Here is a 24167-nt window from a genome sequence, read left to right as displayed (position 1 = left end):
GTATAGCAATTTTCCTATAGAATTGCACTGTAATATTCATCCACTCAAACCTCATGTTATGTTCATGTGAGTCAAACGCATCCTATAGGTTTCAAATCCGGCAAGGTTCAACTGCGCATGACATTGTAATTCTGCAATTTTCCTATTGATGTATTGTAAGAATCATGCGAATTAAGCAGGCCATCAGAAAAAAATAAACACAAGCATTCTCTTGCGACATAGGACTAGATTTGCATTTTTCTGAATTCAGGCAGAAAGATGGGTTGCCACCTGGTATTTCACCACTGAAATTAGCTCCTAGCTCCAACGGATCCATGCCATGCCAGGAGCACTATACTTCTCGTAATTTTTTTGGCAGCTGGGGATTGAGGTAAGCGATGACATCAATCGGGAGATATTTAGCCAAAGCAGTGGGATTACATTATGTGAGAAATAAGCAATCAACAACAGGGGACCATAGCCGTAGCATGTTCTGGATGCATATACATACTTTACGGTTTAGATGGATTGCTATTATTGGTGTAAGTGATCGTACTTTTCAATTTCCAACTGGCATCGGTTCTTCCACGCAAAATATTGTAAAACTGCATGAGATGCCATGATCTAGGAAGGCTCTGTTGACATGCACTAATTCCTACTGAAGTGCTTTGCCTCTTTCTACCCCCAAAAAAGGGAGGCAACTAAACACTAAAGTACAGCAAATGGAGAGTGACTTGCCATTACTCCATTGGAAAGAAACCTTACACAATTCAAAGTTGCATATATGCAATCTAGTATGAAAGTGTAGCATGTAAGATTCTGGTACCTTTCGTTTAATTAAATCGAGGGTGGCCCCTTCGACGGGAAAAGAGAAAAAGAGAGAAAGAATGCAAGTTGGGGAGAGGAGGATAAGAAGAGGAGGCGTCAAGTTGTAGGACGATGTCCTTGTTGCGAGCCTGACCTGACCTGAGAGCGCCCACTCGCCCATGTCTGACCTTTGAGCTCTGATCCCCATCGCCAGCCCATTTCATGCCCATCATCGCATGCAGTTTAGGGATGCCTAATCATTGGTGGCTTTTTTCATGAACTTTCTTCAGTCCAGTCAACGAAAAAGACCGAGATAATGTGATGTGGAGGGGTGATCAGTTCGACTCTGCATGTTCATTCGTGTGTTTGCAGATAAGAAGTAACCTTGATAAAGTTGTGCTGGTCGAAGTACATGCACATATTAAGCTCTCTGAAGTGTAGTAACATCCAACAAGTCTTTAGAGCATCTCCAACCTCATCCTCCAAAATCATTCGAGATGGTACCGAAAATTGTGAGCCCATATACCTTTTCCGTTCGGCGTGGCCCAATACCATGTACGGTACCCCATGATCATTCCCGTCCCACAAGGGATGTGTTAGGCGTGCCGCGCCTCTCGCCACGTAGGTAAAATCTAGTTGGGTACCAACTGCTAGAAACCCAGCCCATTCACCCCTGCTTCCACGACAAGCCTCCCCTCCCACCTCTCCTACTGCTGCCGCCCTTTCCGACGTTGGTAGTTCACTTGCGCCTGCTTCCATAGTGCTCCTCCCTCTCCTCCCACCCAATTCCCCTCATAGTGTGCGTCGACCCGAGCCCCGAATGCTGCCACATCCCCCATCCGCCGTGCACACAAGGTGTTCGGCCGTTTGCTTCGGCGGGGACATCCTCGTAGTTGTTGCCCTTATTGCCGCCGCTCGTTTGATTGACGATTTTTGTTGTTGACTCGTAGACATGAACAACGAGGCCAGACAATGATCCAAATGTGGGAGGTGATAAATGCTTGTGTGATCATGCACACCATGACTATAGAGAGTGAGAGCAAGAGCAAGAGTCCAGTGATTGATGGGGGTCCCTATGAGCGTCAGAGTCCTCTTGCTCATATTAATCACTAAGTATCTGCGGATTTTACTGATTTTTTCGCTATGCATGCAGAAATCCGTGATAGAGATGCTCACGACCAACTGCAAAATAATCTTATAGAGCATCTGTGTAGGCTCAAAGAACACGCAGTGGGATCAAGTTGAACTTCAAATCATTTAAATTATTATATGTCTTATATCCATGCAGAAAAAATATTGTAAAACGGACGCGGCTTATGTGTTCAAAACTAGTGTGTTCAAAGACTAGAATTACAAAATAAAATAATAATAATTTGGGATGTCGTTTAAAGGACACGGCTGGAAAAAGACGTGCTCCAAACACGGCACCACGCCACGGCTCTAGTGGATATCGTTTGGAAGACGCGAGTGAAGAATCTGTTTTGTTTACCATCGGTTATGGTGCATGTGCCTTGAGACCTTGACTAGGTTCCTCTAGAAAGAACTTAGCTGCACTTGCGCAAGTTGATGATACTGTGGTCCCAAAAGGCGATGTGCTTTTACTGTATTTGCTTAACTGATGTTGATCCGTGATAGCAACTAAAATTCACAATTATTAGAAATTGAAAAGAAAACGCCGTACGTTTTCAGATCTGCTGCCGTTCGTGAGTAGCAACAGTTTACCAAGACTTTGGGTGATAGTTCTCTGTACAGGAAAATAAGCACTCTAGAGTATTGCTTAGAGCACAAAATGTAGACAACGGAGACTTCGTTTCTTCATTCAGGTAAAGTGGTCAGCCTAACATTCCTGCTCAAGTGCAGCATTGATAAACGTCGCTAACGAAACGGCGGAAGCAATCTGATCGAGTGCACCTACCAATGTGTACTATCATGATTCATGAAATCTACGGGAAACCAGGGTAGGTCAGCATAGACCCCCCTGGCTCCATTTTCCAAAGTCAGAAATCTCCATCGCCCAAGGAACAAGGAAGGCATCGCCCTTTTCTCCTCTTCACCGCACCTCAAACGGTGGCACCTCTACCCCCAACACGCCCTGCCCTCGCACGCTACGCCGTGCCACCTCCCAATATATAAGCACCGGCCTCGTTGGCAACCCAGAGTCCAGGATATTGGCCAGAGCTACCTTGCCTACCTCTCACCGCTCCCATCTCCCTCCAGCTTGACTAGCTTGCTCTACCAGCGAGCTCAGATTACTGTCATGAAGGTGCAGTGCGACGTGTGCGCGGCGCAGGCGGCCTCCGTCTTCTGCTGCGCCGACGAGGCCGCGCTGTGCGACGCGTGCGACCACCGCGTCCACCGCGCCAACAAGCTCGCCGGCAAGCACCGGCGCCTGTCCCTGCTCCACCCCCGCCGTCCTCCTCGTCGCCTTCGTCGTCCGACCAGAAGCCGCCTCCTTGCGACATCTGCCAGGTAAGACATACGGAGAACGTCTTCAGACTTCAGAGAGCGATGTTATCTTCTGTCTCGTGCTGATATATCATGTGTGGGATGCAGGAGAAGAGGGGCTTCCTGTTCTGCAAGGAGGACAGGGCGATCCTGTGCCGGGAGTGCGACGTGCGCGTGCACACGACGAGCGACCTCACCAGGCGGCACAGCCGGTTCCTGCTCACCGGCGTGCGCGTCTCGTCGGCGCCGGTGGACTCCCCCGCGCCGTCGGATCAGGAGGAAGCGCAGCAGCAGGAGGAAGAGGAGAACAACAGCAGCCCCTGCAACGCCGACTCCTGCAGCGTCGGCTCCGCCAGTGCCACGGCGAGCCCGAGCGACGGCAGCAGCATATCCGAGTACCTGACCAAGACGCTGCCCGGGTGGCACGTCGAGGACTTCTTCCTGGACGACGCAGCCGCGGCCGCCTCCGTCGCCGTCTCCTCAGACAAGCAGTATCAGGTCAGTGGCCGACTGGCTGGCTGTTCATCTGCTCTAACCATGACCTGCTCCAAGTATCTTGAGCTTGCAATCATTTACTAGATAGTTTTGTTGTCACGCTCGCAACTAGCGTCGAGAAAAATCCGAAGCTGCTGGACCAGGTTGTCAAGATAGGATAGCGTCTTGGGGCGAATTGAATAGGACAGATCATTTGCCCTCGTTTTAACAAAGAGAAAATGATATGATGCTCTAATGCAAAATGATCAGAGGAATATTTACACACTCCTACCACTTTTGGCATTTGAGATTTAACCAAACTTCATGTACAAACAAGAAATGGAGTTTTTTTTTACGGTGAGATTTTGTTTTGTTGCTTGGACTAATCTGGCAACTTGGCGTTTGAGCAGGGAGGAATGGCTCAGATCGGTGGACCGCAACAAGATTATCCGTCGTGGGCGGGCCAGGAGCAGCTGATCGGTGGCGTTGTTGTCACCGCCGCCGGTGAGCGGGCCAGACGAGAGCTGTGGGTGCCGCAGATGCAAGTGGAGGCGCAGTGGGCCGGCAGCAAGCGACCCAGGGCGTCCTCTTCTGGCTACTCTTACTGGTGAAAACGTGCGGTTTTGCAGTTCAGTAGCTCCACTAGTACTACCACATAAAACCAACGGAAAATAGGGCCAGCAAAGGATAGGGAGTTAGGGACCATGGATTTTGTTTCATCTGTATGTGCTCGTTTTGAAATTACCGCCGTTTTTTCTGCCGTCCTGAATACTACTAGTACTAGTACTGTGTTTGGATCCTTGGAGAGTGTGACTTTATGCATTTTGGGGCGGAAAAGAACTATGCATGCACTGTTAGTTTTGTCAGTTCTTTTTTCTAGTGGACGCTGGAAATTACCGACCGTATCTGTCAACTATAATGCAATATATGGTCACTCGCCATTGTGCATTTTTTTAAGCGGATGCAACAACAAAAAATCCTCAATCTGTTAATCAAGAAGAAGAGAATTGCAAGGTTAAGTAACCGAAAGAACAACAACAACCCAACCAATCAAGCAACTCCTGATCACCTAGACAGGCCAATAAAAAACTAAAACTGTTGACACATGAACAAACATCTACCTCACTGACCTCGTCACTCAAAGACACCACTCGCCAATGGTCATAGGGGAGAAAGTGCCAGAAGCATCCAAACCTCCACGTTCCACAATGGAGAGTGACTGGTATAGGATTTATGCACTAGCTAAGTTTTTCAAAAGATCGATCTGATGGAAGGAGGCTAGGCACTATATTTATATTCAACACTCCCCCTCACGTATAGGTTATTTTAGTTCTTAGCGTGGGTTCGATGCACAAGCCGCATAATTTTGCTTTTGTTTTTTTATACTGCGCGAGCAGGGTCTTCAACTCAAGACCTCTTGGCTCTGATATCATATATAGGATTGATGCACTAGCCAAAATTTTCAAAACACCGATCTGATGGAAGGAGGCTAGGCACTATATTTATATTCAACAACTGGCAGATATGAGTGGAACTAAACCTCGAAGCTGAAGCTCGTGAGCTTAAAGAGTATTCTAAAACTCATCTCGAAACAGATCGAACTCAAACACTAATGAGCCAAGACGAGTTTGTATTTTTTGTCTTGTTAAGAAAACGATTTTAACGAGTCAAGTTAGGAGGACTAGGTAAGCTTGTTAATATCCTTAGGTGAGTCTATGCTAGCTCATAAAATAGTCAACACTAAACAAAACCAAGACTAGTAGGCCAAAAACATACATGAATACTTAGGTTAAATTATCCAAAATCTTCACGGAGAGATATATATGATGAACAATCAATCTTCCTCTCTTATACCCAAAGATAATTTGATTAAGTTCTTTAATTTCTTAGTGAGCTTATCGAGCCAACTTGTATTTAATTTACCAAGTCTAGCTAATCTAAGATTTTAAACTTGTTACATTAACAACTTGAGTCGAGCAAGCTCGTAAACTAATGAGTATTTACGAGTCGATTCAAGTAGAGTCAAGTTGGTTCGACATCAACCCCTACTACCATGGCTCAATTTTTTCTCAATGGAGGTTGAAGCCTCTACCTCTCTGCATCATAATGATACACACACCATTCTTTATTGATATTACTCAATATAGCCTTACAAAGAAAATACACCCAACGCCTGTTGGAGATAGTGCTTTAGAGACAAATAATAATGGATATTTATTATATTTTTAATGTTAATAATTAGTTTCGTGCCATGATATAAATGTATTAAACGGAAAGATTAATACGCGTGTAGTATTTTAAACAAACAATTAGTCCCTAGTAAGCACACAAATGTATAACTAGTTCATTGAGGTCAATCGTTGATCGAGGTTTTCCCGATCATGGACACACACGTAATTGACAATGAGATCATATCGATTGGATGAATGATATAATGGACAATACCCATAACATAAGTATTGTAACATGATCAAGTCACATTGAAGTTCAATGTTACGATGTTTATTGAATGCATAATAATTTATTTTTAGACCGTGAGATCATATCTAATCGTTATCTTCGGAGGCTGCCTTGGCTGCATCAACTGTCACACCGTGACAGGGTGATCATAAAGGTGTAGTTAGGTATTCCAACGGGATGGTTGAGGCGTATGTACCAAGAGCGAGATTTGTCCGTCCACTTGATAGAAATATACATAAGGGCCCACTCGGTGAGATTACGTCCATAAAGTTGTGTAGCGTATGACTAGGTCATGGGGATGGAATAGCGCACGAACGAGTTGATATAACTTTGTCGGAAACGAGACCGAACTAGGTATTGAGATACCGATGATCATGTCTCGGACGAGTGCCGCTATCGAATGAACAAAAGAAATAAGACTCAATGCAATGGTTCAAAGGACGATTATGTCTTCGTGGAATGCATAGAGATCACAATGATTATCCAGACCCCCTAGTGATCGTATTGACTGGCGACGTCGTCCCAGATCATGACTATGTCAATCACGAACCATAGGGTAACTGATACGTCTCCAACGTATCTATAATTTCTTATGTTCCATGCTAGTTTTATGATAATACCTACATGTTTTATTCACACTTTATAATTTTTTTATGCATTTTCTGGGACTAACCTATTAACAAGATGCCACAGTGCCAGTTCCTGTTTTCTGCTGTTTTTGATTTCAGAAAAGTTGTTCTACAAATATTCTCGGAATTGGACGAAACAAAAGCCCACGGCCCTATTTTCCACTGAGGGTTCCAGAAGACCGAAGAGGAGTCGAGAAAGGCCAGCAGGGGGGCCACCCCATAGGGCGGCGCGGGGGCCCCACTGCCGCGCCCAGATGTGGGGAGGGAGCCCCCTGGCTCCCCCGACGCTACCCCTTCGTCTATTTATTCCTTCGTCCCCGAAAACCCTATGACGGAGGCCAAAAATACGAGAACAGTTCCAGAGGCGCCGCCGCCGTCAACCCTAACTCGGGGGGTTCAGAAGATCTCCTCCGGCACCCTGCCGGAGAGGGGAATCATCACCAGAGGGCTCTACATCACCATGCCCGCCTCCGGACTGATGCGTGAGTAGTTCATCCTTGGACTATGGGTCCATAGCAGTAGCTAGATGGTTGTCTTCTCCTATTGTGCCATCATGTTTAGATCTTGTGAGCTGCCTATCATGATCAAGATCATCTATTTGTAATGCTACATGTTGTGTTTGTTGGGATCCGATGAATATGGAATACTATGTCAAGTTGATTATAGATCTATCTTATATGTGTTGTTTATGATCTTGCATGCTCTCCGTTGCTAGTAGAGGCTCTGGCCAAGTTGATACTTATAACTCCAAGAGGGAGTATTTATGCTAGATAGTGGGTTCATGCCTCCATTGAATCTAGGACAGTGACAGAAAGTTCTAAGGTTGTGGATGTGCTGTTGCCACTAGGGATAAAACATCAATGCTTTGTCTAAGGATATTTGTATTGTTTACATTACGCACAGTACTTAATGCAATTGTCTGTTGCTTGCAACTTAATACTCGGAAGGGTGCGGATGCTAACCCGAAGGTGGACTTTTCAGGCATAGATGCATGTTGGATGGCGGTCTATGTTCTTTGTCGTAATGCCCTAAGTAAATCTCATAGTAGTCATCATGATATGTATGTGCATTGTTATGCCCTCTCTATTTGTCAATTGCCCAAGCTGTAATTTGTTTACCCAACATGTTATTTATCTTATTGGAGAGACACCACTAGTGAACTGTGGACCCCGGTCCATTCTTTTACATCTGAAATACAACCTACTGCAATCATTGTTCTCTTTTGTTTTCTGCAAGCAAACATCATTTTCCACACCATACATTTAATCCTTTGTTTTCAGCAAGCCGGTGAGATTGACAACCTCACTGTTAAGTTGAGGCAAAGTAGTTTGATTGTGTTGTGCAGGTTCCACGTTGGCACCGGAATCCCTGGTGTTGCGCCGCACTACACTCCTTCACTAACAACCTTCACGTGATCTTCATCTCCTACTCGGTTCGATAACCTTGGTTTCTTGCGAGGGAAAACTCGCTGCTGTACTCATCATACCTTCCTCTTGGGGTTCCCAACGGACGTGTGCTTTACCGTCACAAGCGGCTACTTTTACGGCGCCGTTGCCGGGGAGATCAAGACACGCTGCAAGGGGAGTCTCTCACACCCAATCTCTTTACTTTGTTTATTGTCTTGCTTTATTTTATTTTCTGTCTTGTTTGCTTTCTTTATATTAAAAACACAAACAAATTAGTTACTCGCATTTACTTTATTTATCGGTTTACCCTTGTTTATTTCATCATGCTTCTCCCTAAGTTCACTTTGAAAGATATATCGGTAGGGAGTGGGTCTATCATTGGAAGAGATAATATAGAAGAAATTTTCAATCATGTTAGTAAGGTTGAAGATTTTGAAGATAGATCCTTGGTAGAACTTGCTCCTAATTATGAAATTGCTACTGCCTCTTTAGTGCACATGTTGGAAGGTAGATTTGTTAATCTTAATCCTATAATGCAACACATGTTTCTTACACTCCGTGATATGGAAGAAGGAGATAAGAAATATTTTCTTTTAGAAACCCTTCTTAAAGAATTTGGTGATGTAGCTAGTGAAGCTAGGAAAGTCTTTATTCAACATAAGATGCTTGGATTTTATATCAATGTTGCAAATACCCTTGAAAGGATGGAAAAAGATAGGCTAAAGTACACTAATGAAGCCAATTGTGAGGGGGAAGTACCAATACCTTACAAGCTCATAGGAATGCATGAGGCACTAGAAAATAATTTTGATTGGATTGTTCCCGAAAATTTATTTGAGGAGGATAGTGAGCCTAAAAATAATGAAAGAGGAGCTTCTGAAACTTACATAGATAAGATACAATGCATAGTTGAGAAAACTTCCAACTCCTCTGTTAATGCTTCTTCACTTGATGTTACTTGATTTTCACTTTCTGCGCCTAGCTGAAAGACGTTAAAGAAAAACGCTTATGGGAGACAACCTATTATTTTATTTCTGCAATTTTTGTTTTATATTTGAGTCAAGGTGCTTGTTACTACTGTAGCAATACCTTTGTATCTTTATTTTATTGCATTTTTGTGCCAAGTAAAGTCTTTGATAGAAAGTTGATACTAGATTTGGATTTCTGCGCAGAAACAGATTTTTAGCTGTCACGGTTTTGAGTTTTTCTCTCTGTAGAAAAATTGTAAAATCCTGAAAAAATTCATGAGTAATCCTCAGATATGTACGCAACTTTCATTCAACTGGAGCTTTTCCATCTGAGCATGTTAAGCGCCTCTAAAAAATTCTTCTTTACGGACTGTTTTTTTTTTGACAGATTCTGCCTTTTATTTCGAATTGCCTCTTTGACTGTGTTTGAGTGGATTTCTTTGCTCCATTAAATTTCAGTAGCCTTGGGTAATGTCCATAAGTGTTGGGAATGATTGTGTCCTTGCTTAACATGTGAATTTTTGATTATGCACTAACACTCTAATGAGATTGCTTTGAGTTTGGTGTGAAGGAAGTTTTCAAGGATCAAGAGAGGAGGATGATATAATATGATCAAGAAGAGTGAAAAGTCTAAGCTTGGGGATGCCCCCGTGGTTCATCCCTGCATATTTCAAGAAGACTCAAGCGTATAAGCTTGGGGATGCCCAAGGCATCCCCTTCATCATCAACAACTTATCAGGTCACCCCTAGTGAAACTATATTTTAATTCCGTCACATCTTATGTGCTTTACTTGGAGCGTCCGTGTGCTTTTATTCTCGTTTGTTATTTTAGTTTTCTGAATAAATCGGATCCTAACATGCTTGTGTGGGAGAGACACACGCTCCGCTTTTTCATTTGAACACTTGAGTTCTTCGTTTTACTTTTAATGTTCATGGTGAAAGCTGAAAGCCGCAACACTTATGTTATTTGGTTGGAAATAGAAAATGCTTCATGTGGTAGTTGGTATATTGTCTTGAATAATTTGATACTTGGCAATTGTTTTGAGCTCTCAAGTAGATCATGTTTAAGCTCTTGCATCATGTAGTTTAAACCTATTAGTGGAGAGCTACCGTAGAGCTTGTTGAAATTTGGTTTGCATGATTGGTCTCTCTAAGGTCTAGATATTTTCTGGTAAAAGTGTTTGAGTAACAAGGAAGACAGTGTAGAGTCTTATAATGCTTGCAATATGTTTTTATGTAAGTCTTGCTGTACCGGTTTATACTTATGTTTTCTCCAAACAACCTTGCTAGCCAAAGCCTTGTACTGAGAGGGAATGCTTCTCGTGCATCCAAATCCTTGAGCCAAAACCTGCGCCATTTGTGTCCACCATAACTACCTATTATGTGGTATTTTCTGCCATTCCAAGTAAATACTTCATGTGCTACCTTTAAACAATTCAAAACTTTATTACTCCTTATTTGTGTCAATGTTTTATAGCTCATGAGGAAGTATGTGGTGTTTTATCTTTCAATCTTGTTGGGCAGACTTTCACCAATGGACTAGTGGCATATATATCCGTTTATCCAATAATTTTGCAAAAAGAGCTGGTAACGGGGTGCCCAGCCCCAATTAATTAACTATCATTATTAATTCTCTTCACATGTTTTGCCCTGATTTATCAGTAAGCAACTTAATTTTGCAATAGACACTCCTCCATGGTATGTGAAATATTGGAAGGCACCCGAGGATTCGGTTAGCCATGGTTTGTGAAAGCAAAAGGTTGGGAGGAGTGTCATATATAAATAAAACTAAAATACATGTGTAAACAAAAGAGAAGAGGGATGATCTACCTTGTTGGTAGAGATAACATCCTTCATGGGAGCCGCTCTTTGAAAGTCTGTTTGACAAGGGGGTTAGAATGCCCACTACCATTCGTTGACAACAACAAACATCTCTCAAAACTTTATTTTTATGCTCTCTTTATGATTTCAAAACTTAAAAAGCTCTAGCACATGATTTAATCCCTACTTCCCTCTGCGAAGGATCTTTTTTTTAGTTTATGTTGAGTCAGTTTACCTACTTCTTTCTATCTTAGAAGCAAACACTTGTGTCAACTTTGTGTGCATCATTTCTTATGTGCTTGCTTATTGCACTCATCATATTACTTTGTGTTGGCAATTATCCATGAGATATACATGTTAAAAGTTGAAAGCAATTGCTGAAACTTAAATCTTACTTTGTGTTGCTTCAAAACCTTTTATTAAGAATCTATTGCTTTATGAGTTAACTCTTATGCAAGACTTTTTTATGCTTGTCTTGAAAGTACTATTCATGAAAAGTTTTTTGCTATATGATTCAGTTGTTTAGTCATTATCTATTTGTTAGCAAACTATAGACCATTGCTTTGAGTCACTTCATCCATCTCATATGCTTTACAATAGTATTGATCAAGATTATGTTGGTAGCATGTCACTTCAGAAATTATTCTTTTTATCGTTTACCTACTCGAGGGCGAGTAGGAACTAAGCCTGAAAACCCTAAGGGGATGGACAATTTCTCCAGAAGAGTTCCGTAGCTCCACCGCCACCAAAAACCCTAATTCAGGGGACAGAAGTCTCTGTTTCGGCACCCTGCCGGGATGGGGAATTGCCCCCGGAGCCATCTCCATCGACTCCATCGCCATCTTCATCGTCGTTGTTGTCTCCCATGATGAGGAGGGAGTAGTTCTCCCCTGAGCCCGAGGGCTCTACCGGTAGCTATGTGGTTCATCTCTCTTTCCCATGGTGTGATCTTTATGTGATCATGAGCTTTGTAATCTAGTTGAATATGTAGATGTTACTCTTGTCTATTATGCACTCTAGAGGTTACTTTAATATGAACTCCGGAGTCACTCTCCACGGTGTGATGGTGACAGTGTGCGCATCGTGTGTGATTCCTTTATGACGTTGTGGAGCTTGTTTATGATACGTCCATTTTGCATCACTATTTTATATCATAATTTACTGTTATTCATTGATATATTTCATATTTAGAGATGATACTTATGTTATTTCACCTATTTTGCATGTTTCATGATTATTGGAGAATCACTCACCGGAGTCAGGATTCTGCCGGAAAAAGCACAGTCAGAATGCAATATTTCTGAAGATCAGCAATTGACGGAAATTACACCGAAGTTCTTATTTCTCCCGAAGAAGAAGCCAGCCAAAAGGAGGGACCGAGGAGGGCCGCCATGGGCCCCCCCATAGGCCGGCGCGGGCCCCATCCTGGCCGCGCCGCCTTGTGGGGAGGGGGCCCACAGCCCCCTTCGGCCGCCTCTCCTTCGCGTACTTCTTCTACCCGAAAACCTAAGGTGCTGGGAATAATCGCGAAGAGTCACAGCCGCCTCTGCGGGGCGGAAAACACCAGAGAGAAAAGAGATCTCCGGCAGGCTGAAATCCGCCGGGGAAATTCCCTCCCGGAGGGGGAAATCGACGCCATCGTCACCGTCATCGAGCTGGACTTCATTGGGATCATCATCACCATCATCTCCACCGCCATCACCGTCATCTCCACCGCTGCACCTCGTCACCGCTGTAACATCTAGGGTTGAATCTTGATTATTTCATAGGGGAAACTCTCCCGGTATTGATTACTCCTTGTTATTGATGCTATTGAGTGAAACCATTGAACCAAGGTTTATGTTCAGATTGTTATTCATCATCATATCACCTCTGATCATGTTCCATATGATGTCTCGTGAGTAGTTCGTTTAGTTCTTGAGGACATGGGTGAAGTCTAAATGTTAGTAGTGAATTATGTAGAGTAATATTTAATGGTTTGATATTTAAGTTGTGGTGTTATTCTTCTAGTGGTGTCATGTGAACATCGACTACATGATACTTCACCTTTATGGGCCTAGGGGAATGCATCTTGTATTCGTTTGCCAATTGTGGGGTTGTCGGAGTGACAGCAACTCTGAACCCCGTTGGTATATCGATGCGGGAGGGATAGCAGGATCTCGAGTTTAAGGTCTGTGGTTAGATTTATCTTAATTACTTTCTTGTATTTGCGGATGCTTGCAAGGGGTATAATCACAAGTATGTATTAGTCCTAGGAAGGGCGGTGCATTAGCATAGGTTCACCCACACAACACTTATCAAAACAATGAAGATTAATCAACTATATGAAGCGAAAGACTAGACTAAATTCCCGTGTGTCCTCATGAACGTTTGGTCATTATAAGTAAACAAACCGGCTTGTCCTTTGTGCTAAAAAGGATTGGGCCACTCGCTGCAATTATTACGCTCGCATTTTACTTACTTGTACTTTATTTATCTGCTATATCAAAACCCCCTTAATACTTGTATGTGAGCATTTACAGTGAATCCTTCATCGAAACTGCTTGTCAACACCTTCTGCTCCTCGTTGGGTTCGACACTCTTATTTATCGAAAGTACTACGATACACCCCCTATACTTGTGGGTCATCAGGACTATTTTCTGGCGCCGTTGCCGGGGAGTGAAGCGCTATTGGTAAGTGCTTGCGCGTAGTTGACGTAGGAGTTGGATTGCAACGGCGCCAAAGTAGCTTCCTTGTGACGGTAAAGCACTCGTCCGTCGGGAACCCCAAGAGGAAGGTATGATGAGTACAGCAGCAAGTTTTCCCTCAGTAAGAAACCAAGGTTTATCGAACCAGTAGGAGTCAAGGAACACGTGAAGGTTGTTGGTGGCGGAGTGTAGTGTGGCGCAACAACAGGGATTCCGGCGCCAACGTGGAACCTGCACAACACAATCAAAATACTTTGCCCCAACTTAACAGTGAGGTTGTCAATCTCACCGGCTTGCTGTAAACAAAGGATTAAATGTATGGTGTGGAAAATGATGTTTGTATGCGAAGAACAGTAGAGAACAATGTTTGCAGTAGATTGTATTCACATGTAAAAGAATTGGACTGGGGTCCACAGTTCACTAGTGGTGTCTCTCCAATAAGAAATAGCATGTTGGGTGAACAAATTACAGTTGGGCAATTGACAAATAGAGAGGGCATAACAATGCACATACATATCATGATGAGTAAAGTGAGATTCAATCGGGCATTACGACAAAGTACATAGACCGCCATCTAGCATGCATCTATGCCTAAAAAGTCCACCTTCGGGTTAGCATCCGCACCCCTTCCAGTATTAAGTTGCAAACAACAAACAATTGCATTAAGTATGGTGCGTAATGTAATCAACACAAATATCCTTAGACAAAGCATTGATGTTTTATCCCTAGTGGCAACAGCACATCCACAACCTTAGAACTTTACGTCACTTGTCCCAGATTTAATGGAGCCATGAACCCACTATCGAGCATAATTACTCCCTCTTGGAGTTACAAGTATCAACTTGGCCAGAGCCTCTACTAGCAACGGAGAGCATGCAAGATCATAAACAACACATATATGATAGATTGATAATCAACATAACATAGTATTCCATATTCATCGGATCCCAACAAACACAACATGTAGCATTACAAATAGATGATCTTGATCATGATAGGCAGCTCACAAGATCTAACATGATAGCACAATGAGGAGAAGACAACCATCTAGCTACTGCTATGGACCCATAGTCCAGGGGTGAACTACTCACACATCGATCCGGAGGCGATCATAGCGATGAAGAGTCCTCTGGGAGATGATTCCCCTCTCCGGTAGGGTGCCGGAGGTGATCTCCTGAATCCCCCGAGATGGGATTGGCGGTGGCGGCGTCTCTGGAAGGTTTTCCGTATCGTGGCTCTCGGTACTGGGGTTTTCGCGACGAAGGATTTAAGTAGGCGGAAGGGTAGGTTTGGGGGCGACGCGAGGGCCCCACACAACAAGGCGGTGCGGCCCCACCCTTGGTCGCGCGGCCCTGGCGTGGCGGCGCCTCGTCGCCCCACTTCGTAATCCTTTCGGTCTTCTGGAAGGTTCGTGGAAAAATAAGACCCTGGGCGTTGATTTCGTCCAATTCCGAGAATATTTCCTTTGTAGGATTTCTGAAACCAAAAACAGCGAGAAAACGACAAGCGGCTCTTCGGCATCTTGTCAATAGGTTAGTGCCGGAAAATGCATAATAATGACATAAAGTGTGTATAAAACATGTGAGTATCATCATAAAAGTAGCATGGAACATAAGAAATTATAGATACGTTTGAGACGTATCAAGCATCCCCAAGCTTAGTTCCTACTCGCCCTCGAGTAGGTAAATGATAACAAGGATAATTTCTGAAGTGACATGCTATCATAATCTTGATCAATACTATTGTAAAGTACATGAGATGAATGAAGTGATTCGAAGCAATGGTAAAGACAATGAATAAACAACTGAATCATATAGCAAAGACTTTTCATGAATAGTACTTTCAAGACAAGCATCAATAAGACTTGGATAGGAGTTAACTCATAAAGGAATAGATTCTTAGTAGAAAGTTTTGAAGCAACACAAGGAAGATATAAGTTTCAGCGGTTGCTTTCAACTTCAACATGTATATCTCATGGATAATTGTCAACACAAACTAATATGATGAATGCAAATAAGCAAGTATGTAGGAATCAATGCACACAGTTGACACAAGTGTTTGCTTCTAAGATAGAAAGAAGTAGGTAAACTGACTCAACATAAAAGTAAAAGAAAGGCCCTTTGCAGAGGGAAGCATGGATTGCTATATTTGTGCTAGAGCTTTTATTTTGAAAACATAGAAACAATTTTGTCAACGGTAGTAATAATTCATATGTGTTATGCATAAGACATCTTATAAGTTGCAAGCCTCATGCATAGTATACTAATAGTGCCCGCACCTTGTCCTAATTAGCTTGAATTTACATGGATTATCATTGCATAACATATGTTTCAACCAAGTGTCACAAAGGGGTACCTCTATGTCGCCTGTACAAAGGTCTAAGGAGAAAGTTCGCATTGGATTTCTCCCTTTTGATTATTCTCAACTTAGACATCCATACCGGGACAACATAGACAACATATAATGGACTCCTCTTTAATGCATAAGCATTCAACAACAGATAATATTCTCATATGAGATTGAGGATTGTTGTCCAAACTGAAACTTCCACCATGGATCATGGCTTTAGTTAGCGGCCCAATGTTCTTCTCTAACAATATGCATACTCAAACCTTTTGATCATGATAAATCACCCTTACTTCAGACAAGACGAACATGCATAGCAACTCACATGATATTCAACAAAGGTGTAATAGTTGATGGCGTCCCCAGGAACATGGTTATCGCTCAACAAGCAACTTATTAAGAAATAAGATACATAAGTTACATATTCAATACCACAATAGTTTTTAAGCTATTTTTCCCATGAGTTATGTATTGCAAAGACAAAGAATGGAATTTTAAAGGTAGCACTCAAGCAATTTACTTTGGAATGGCAGATAAATACCATGTAGTATGTAGGTATGGTGGACACAAGTGGCATAGTTTTTGGCTCAAGGATTTTGGATGCACGAGAAGTATTCCCTCTCAATACAAGGCTTAGGCTAGCAAGGTTGTTTGAAGCAAACTCAAGTATGAACCGGTACAGCAAAACTTACATAAGAACATATTGCAAGCATTATAAGACTCTACACTATCTTCCTTGTTGTTCAAACCCTCACCAGAAAATATCTAGACTTTAGAGAGACCAATCATGCAAACCAAATGTCAACAAGCTCTACAGTATTTCTTTATTAATAGGTCCAAAGTACATGATGCAAGAGCTTAAACATGATCTATTTGAGCACAACAATTGCCAAGTATCAAATTATTCAAGACATTATACCAATTACCACATGTAGCATTTTCTGTTTCCAACCATATAACAATGAACGAAGCAGTTTCAACCTTCGCCAAGAACATTAAGAATAAAGCCAAGAACACATGTGTTCATATGCAACAGCGGAGCGTGTCTCTCTCCCACACAAGGAATGCTAGGATCAGATTTTATTCAAACAAAAACAAAAATAAAAAACATACGGACGCTCCAAGTAAAGCACATAAGATGTGATGGAATAAAAATATAGTTTCACTAGAGGTGACCTGATAAGTTGTCGATGAAGAAGGGGATGCCTTGGGCATCCCCAAGCTTAGATGCTTGAGTCTTCTTGAAATATGCAGGGATGAACCATGGGGGCATCCCCAAGCTTAGAGTTTTCACTCTCCTTGATCATATTGTATCATCCTCCTCTCTTGATCCTTGAAAACTTCCTCCACACCAAACTCAAAACAAACTCATTAGAGGGTTAGAGCATAATCAAAAATTCACATGTTCAGAGGTGACACAATCATTCCTAACACTTCTGGACATTGCACAAAGCTACTGAAAGTTAATGGAACAAAGAAATCCATCAAACATAGCAAAACAGGCAATGCGAAATAAAAGGCAGAATCTGTCAAAACAGAACGATACGTAAAGACGATTTTTTCCGGGGCACTTAAATTGCTCAGATGAAAATGCTCAAATTGAATGAAAGTTGCGTACATATCGAGGATCACGCACGTAAATTGGCAGATTTTTCTGAGTTACCTACGGACGGGCTACTCAATTTCGTGACGGTAAGAATTCGTTTACTGCGCGAGTAATCCAAATCTAGTATCATCTTTACTATCAAAGACTTTACTTGGCACAACAATGCAATAAAATAAAGATAAGGAGAGGTTGCTACAGTAGTAACAACTTCCAAGACTCAAATATAAAACAAAAGTGCTTGTAGTAAAATAATGGGTTGTCTCCCATAAGCGCTTTTCTTTAACGCCTTTCGACTAGGCGCGAAAGTGTGAATCAAGTATTATCAAGAGATGAAGCATCAACATCATAATTTGTTCTAATAATAGAATCAAAAGGTAACTTCATTCTCTTTCTAGGGAAGTGTTCCATACCTTTCTTGAGAGGAAATTGATATTTAATATTACCTTCCTTCATATCAATAATAGCACCAACGAGTTCGAAGAAAAGGTCTTCCCAAAATAATGGGACAAGATGCATTGCATTCAATATCCAAGACAACAAAATCAACGGGGACAAGGTTATTGTTAACCGTAATGCGAACATTATCAATCCTCCCCAAATGTTTCTTTGTAGAATTATCAGCAAGATTAACATCCAAATAACAGTTTTTCAATGGTGGAAAGTCAAGCATATTATAGATTTTCTCAGGCATAACAGAAATACTTGCACCAAGATCACATAAAGCATTACAATCAAAATCATTGACCTTCATCTTAATTATGGGCTCCCAACCATCTTCTAACTTCCTAGGAATAGAAGTTTCAAGTTTTAATTTATCTTCTCTAGCTTTAATGAGAGCGTTTGTAATATGTTTTGTAAAGGCCAAATTTATAGCACTAGCATTAGGACTTCTAGCAAGTTTTTGTAAGAACTTAATAACTTCAGAGATGTGACAATCATAAAAATCTAAACCATTATGATCTAAAGCAATGGGATCATTGTCCCCAATATTTTGAAAAATTTCAGCAGTTTTATCACAAGCAGTTTCGACGGTTTTAGCGATTTCGAGCGGTTTTGCTCGCTTTGCATTAGGAGTAGAAACATTGCTAACACCAATTATTTTACCATTGATAGTAGTGGGTGTAGCAACATGTGAAGCATTAACATTACTAGTGGTGGTAATAGTCCAAACTTTAGCTACATTATTCTCTTTAGCATTTTCTTCTTTTTCCCACCTAGCATGCAATTCAGCCATCAATCTAATATTTTCATTAATTCAAACTTGGATGGCATTTGCTGTAGCAAATGACTTAATATCTTTATCTTCATTAGGCATAACTTTCAATTTCAAAAGATCAACATCAGCAACAAGACTATCAACTTTAGAAGCAAGAATATCATTTTTTCCAAACTTTTCTTCAACAGATTTGTTAAAAGCAGTTTGTGTACTAATAAATTCTTTAAGCATGGCTTCAAGACCAGGGGGTACACTCTTATTATTGTTGTAATAATTACCATAAGAATTAGCATAACCATTACCATTATTAGAATGATATGGCCTATAGTTGTTACCAGAATTATTCCTATAAGCATTGTTGTTGAAATTATTATTTTTAATGAAGTTCACATCAACATGCTCTTCTTGAGCAACCAATGAAGCTAAAGGAACATTATTAGGATCAACATTAGATCTACCATTCACAAGAATAGACATAATAGCATCAATCTTATCACTCAAGGAGGAGGTTTCTTCAACAGAATTTACCTTCTTACCTTGCAGAGCTCTTTCCGTGTGCCATTCAGAGTAATTAATCATCATATCATCAAGAAGCTTTGCTGCGGCGCCTAGAGTGATGGACATTAAAGTACCTCCAGCAGCTGAATCCAATAGGTTCCGCGAAGAAAAATTCAATCCTGCATAAAAGGTTTGGATGATCATCCAAGTAGTCAGTCCATGGGTAGGGCAATTCTTGACCAAAGATTTCATTCTTTCCCATGCTTGAGCAACATGCTCATTATCCAATTGTTTAAAATTCATTATGCTACTTCTCAAAGATATAATTTTAGCAGGAGGATAATATCTACCAATGAAAGCATCCTTACATTTAGTCCATGACTCAATACTATTCTTAGGCAAAGATAGCAACCAATCTTTAGCTCTTCCTCTTAAAGAGAAAGGAAACAATTTTAATTTTATAATGTCACCATCTACATCCTTATACTTTTGCATTTCACAAAGTTCAACAAAATTATTAAGATGGGCTGCAGCATCATCAGAACTAACACCAGAAAATTGCTCTCTCATAACAATATTTAGTAAAGCAGGTTTAATTTCAAAAAGTTCTGCTATAGTAGCAGGTGGAGCAATAGGTGTGCATAGGAAATCATTATTATTTGTGCTTGTGAAGTCACACAACTTGGTATTCTCAGGAGTATTCATTTTAGCAGTAGTAAATAAGGCAAACTGAATAAAGTAAATGCAAGTAACTATTTTTTTTGTGTTTTTAATATGGAGAACGCAAACAAGACAATAAATAAAGTAAATGCAAGTAACTAATTTTTTTGTATTTTGATACAAGAAAGCGAGCAAAGCAGAAAATAAAATAAAGTAAAGCAAGACAAAAACAAAGTAAAGAGATTGGAAGTGGGAGACTCCCCTTGCAGCGTGTCTTGATCTCCCCGGCAACGGCGCTAGAAAAAGAGATGCTTGTGCGTAGTTGACGTAGGAGTTGGATTGCAACGGCGCCAAAGTAGCTTCCTTGTGATGGTAAAGCACTCGTTCGTTGGGAACCCCAAGAGGAAGGTATGATGAGTACAGCAGCAAGTTTTCCCTTAGTAAGAAACCAAGGTTTATCGAACCAGTAGGAGTCAAGGAACACGTGAAGGTTGTTGGTGGCAGAGTGTAGTGCGGCGCAACACCAGGGATTCCGGCGCCAACGTGGAACCTGCACAACACAATCAAAATACTTTGCCCCAACTTAACAGTGAGGTTGTCAATCTCACCGGCTTGCTGTAAACAAAGGATTAAATGTATGGTGTGGAAAATGATGTTTGTATGCGAAGAACAGTAGAGAACAATGTTTGCAGTAGATTGTATTCAGATGTAAAATAATTGGACCGGGGTCCACAGTTCACTAGTGGTGTCTTTCCAATAAGAAATAGCATGTTGGGTGAACAAATTACAGTTGGGCAATTGACAAATAGAGAGGGCATAACAATGCACATACATATCATGATGAGTAAAGTGAGATTCAATCGAGCATTACGACAAAGTACATAGACCGCCATCCAACATGCATCTATGCCTAAAAAGTCCACCTTCGGGTTAGCATCCGCACCCCTTCCAGTATTAAGTTGCAAACAACAGACAATTGCATTAAGTATGGTGCGTAATGTAATCAACACAAATATCCTTAGAGAAAGCATTGATGTTTTATCCCTAGTGGCAACAACACATCCACAACCTTAGAACTTTCTGTCACTGTCCCAGATTTAATGGAGGCATGAACCCACTATCGAGCATAATTACTCCCTCTTGGAGTTACAAGTATCAACTTGGCCGAGCCTCTACTAGCAACGGAGAGCATGCAAGATCATAAACAACACATATATGATAGATTGATAATCAACATAACATAGTATTTCATATTCATCGGATCCCAACAAACACAACATGTAGCATTACAAATAGATGATCTTGATCATGATAGGCAGCTCACAAGATCTAACATGATAGCACAATGAGGAGAAGACAACCATCTAGCTACTGCTATGGACCCATAGTCCAGGGGTGAACTACTCACACATCGATCCGGAGGCGATCATGGCGATGAAGATTCCTCCGGGAGATGATTCCCCTCTCCCGGCGAGGTGCCGGAGGTGATCTCCTGAATCCCCGAGATGGGATTGGCGGCGGCGGCGTCTCTGGAAGGTTTTCCGTATCGTGGCTCTCGGTACTGGGGTTTTCGCGACGAAGGCTTTAAGTAGGCGGAAGGGTAGGTTTAGGGGCGACGCGAGGGCCCCACACAACAGGGCGGCGCGGCCCCACCCTTGGCCGCGCGGCCCTGGCGTGGCGGCGCCTCGTCGCCTCACTTCGTAATCCTTTCGGTCTTCTGGAAGGTCCGTGGAAAAATAAGACCCTGGGCATTGATTTCGTCCAATTCCGAGAATATTTCCTTTGTAGGATTTCTGAAACCAAAAACAGCAGAAAACAGCAACTGGCTCTTCGGCATCTTGTCAATAGGTTAGTGCTGGAAAATGCATAATAATGACATAAAGTGTGTATAAAACATGTGAGTATCATCATAAAAGTAGCATGGAACATAAGAAATTATAGATACGTTTGAGACGTATCGGTAAGTGGAATTGGTAAGGGAAACTTTTATCGTACGTGCTGATTTTATTTACTGCTCGTTGCTATAATTCATTATGGAGAGATCTTCTCTTGAATTCCTATTTGGAAAATCTACTACTACTTGCAAAGGTAGTGGATGAGGCGCCGGTGAGAAAGAGATTCCATACAAAATACCTATGAAAATTATTGAACGTGTTGTGGATAACCGCTATGAAGGGGATGGAAGCTGTCCATCCTGGAGATCATTTACTGTTTTTACATGAATTATGCGGGTTATTCAAATGTGCAGGTATTGCTATGGATGAAGTTAGGAAGAAACTGTTCTCTATATCGCTGTCTGGTAAAGCGGTGCATTGGTATAAATTGTTGAAGAATGGGGATTCTCTTGATTGGAAGGATATTATGCCTCTATTTTATTCTAAATTCTATCCTCCAAGTGAAATTCACAAAGACCGGAACCGCATATATAATTTCTGGCCTCATGATCGAGAGAGTATTGCCCAAGCATGGGGGAGATTGAAGTCTTTAATGCTCAAATGCCCCATTCATGAGCTTCCTGGTAATATCATCATTGATAATTTCTATGCAAGACTTTCTTTTCAAGATAAAACCTTGCTTGATACTACTTGTTCTGGATCATTTACACGCAACAAAGAAGAGTTTAAAAGGGACCTTCTTGATCGGATTCAGGAGAATACTGAAGGATGGGAGAACGACAAAGATAGAGAGTCATGTATAAATTATGATTATGAATGCATTGAAACTTTTATGGATACTGATAAATTTCGTAATATGAGTGCTACTTATGGTCTTGACTCTCAAGTTGTTGCAAATTTTTATAAAGCTTTTGCTTCTCATTTTGAATTGCCTACGAAGAATTTTGATAAGTATCATGAACCTTACAAAGATAAAACTGATTCACCTATAGATAAATGTGTTGAAATTAAAACTGTTGATCATATTCTTCCTGAAGCTTATATTGAAAAAACTCCTTTTCTTGCCAAAATGAAGGAGTATTCTGTTATAACTAGTGCGGTTAATAAAACTGCAAAGAAACCTATAGAACCTGAAGAGCAAATAAAGGTTGAACCTGCCATTGCAATAGTTAAAGATCTTGTGACTGAAAATGTAGAAGATGGTCATATTATTTTACGTGAAGATGCTTCTAATATTGTTTCACATCCTAATAAGTCTAGGAAAGCCAGTGTTCCTATGCTCTCTGTTAGAATTGGTGATCATTGTTATTATGGTTTATGCGACATTGGTGCAAGTATTAGTGCCATTCCTTATGAGCTTTACACGGAAATCATGCATGAAATTGGTTCTTGTGAACTTGAAGATATTGATGTGGTTATTCGGCTAGCTAATAGAGAAACTATCTCTCCTATTGGTATTGTTCGAGATGTGGAAGTTCTATGTGGTAAGATTAAATATCCTGCTGACTTTTTGGTACTTGGTTCTGCTGCTAGTAAGTCTTCTCCTATTATTTTTGGTAGACCTTTTCTAAATACTTGTGGAGCTGTTATAGATTGCAAGAAGGAGAAAATTGTAACTAAATTTGCTGGTGAATCTTATGAGTTTAATTTCTCTAAATTTGCCAAAGCTCCTTATAAAGCTGATTTGCCTAATAATGATTTTAGAGTTGAACAGTGTGCATCTATTGCTCTTGTTCCTAATAATCCTTTGCAGCAACATTTGGAGGATAGTGAGAGTGAAGTCTTTAGGGAAGAAAGGAATGAGCTTGATGAAATTTTCCTTCGTCAACCTATTCTTAAACATGACTTGCCGGTTGAAGATCTAGGTACAACACCAGCACCAAAGGAAGATTCTGTTTTTGATTTAAAACCATTGCTCGATAATCTTAAGTATGCTCATATTGATGATAAGAAAATATATCCTGTTATTATTAGTTCTAAGCTTTCAGATTTTGAGGAAGAAAGGTTATTGGAAGTATTGAAGAAACACCGAGGAGCTATTGGCTACACTCTTGATGACTTGAACGGGATTTCTCCCTCTATTTGCCAACATGCCATTAACATGGAAGATGATGCAAAGCCTGTTGTTGAACATCAGCGTCGTCTAATTCCTAAAATGAAGGATGTGATAAGGAATGAGGTATTAAAACTTCTTGAAGCTGGTATTATATATCCTATTGCTGATAGTAGATGGGTTAGTCCTGTGCATTGTGTTCCTAAGAAAGGAGGA

General features: G+C 41.2%; 1 pseudogene; it reads left to right on the top strand.

Annotated features, from left to right (window-relative positions):
* Nucleotides 1-2774: 2774 nt before the first annotated feature.
* LOC124677340 lies at nt 2775-4355 on the top strand (annotated as a pseudogene).
* The last annotated feature ends 19812 nt before the right edge of the window (nt 4356-24167 follow it).

Source organism: Lolium rigidum, chromosome 7 (assembly GCF_022539505.1).
Source record: "Lolium rigidum isolate FL_2022 chromosome 7, APGP_CSIRO_Lrig_0.1, whole genome shotgun sequence".
In the NCBI taxonomy this organism is placed as follows: Eukaryota; Viridiplantae; Streptophyta; class Magnoliopsida; order Poales; family Poaceae; genus Lolium; species Lolium rigidum.
Note: the sequence above shows the minus strand (reverse complement) of the source record. Positions and strands in the feature narration are given on the sequence as shown.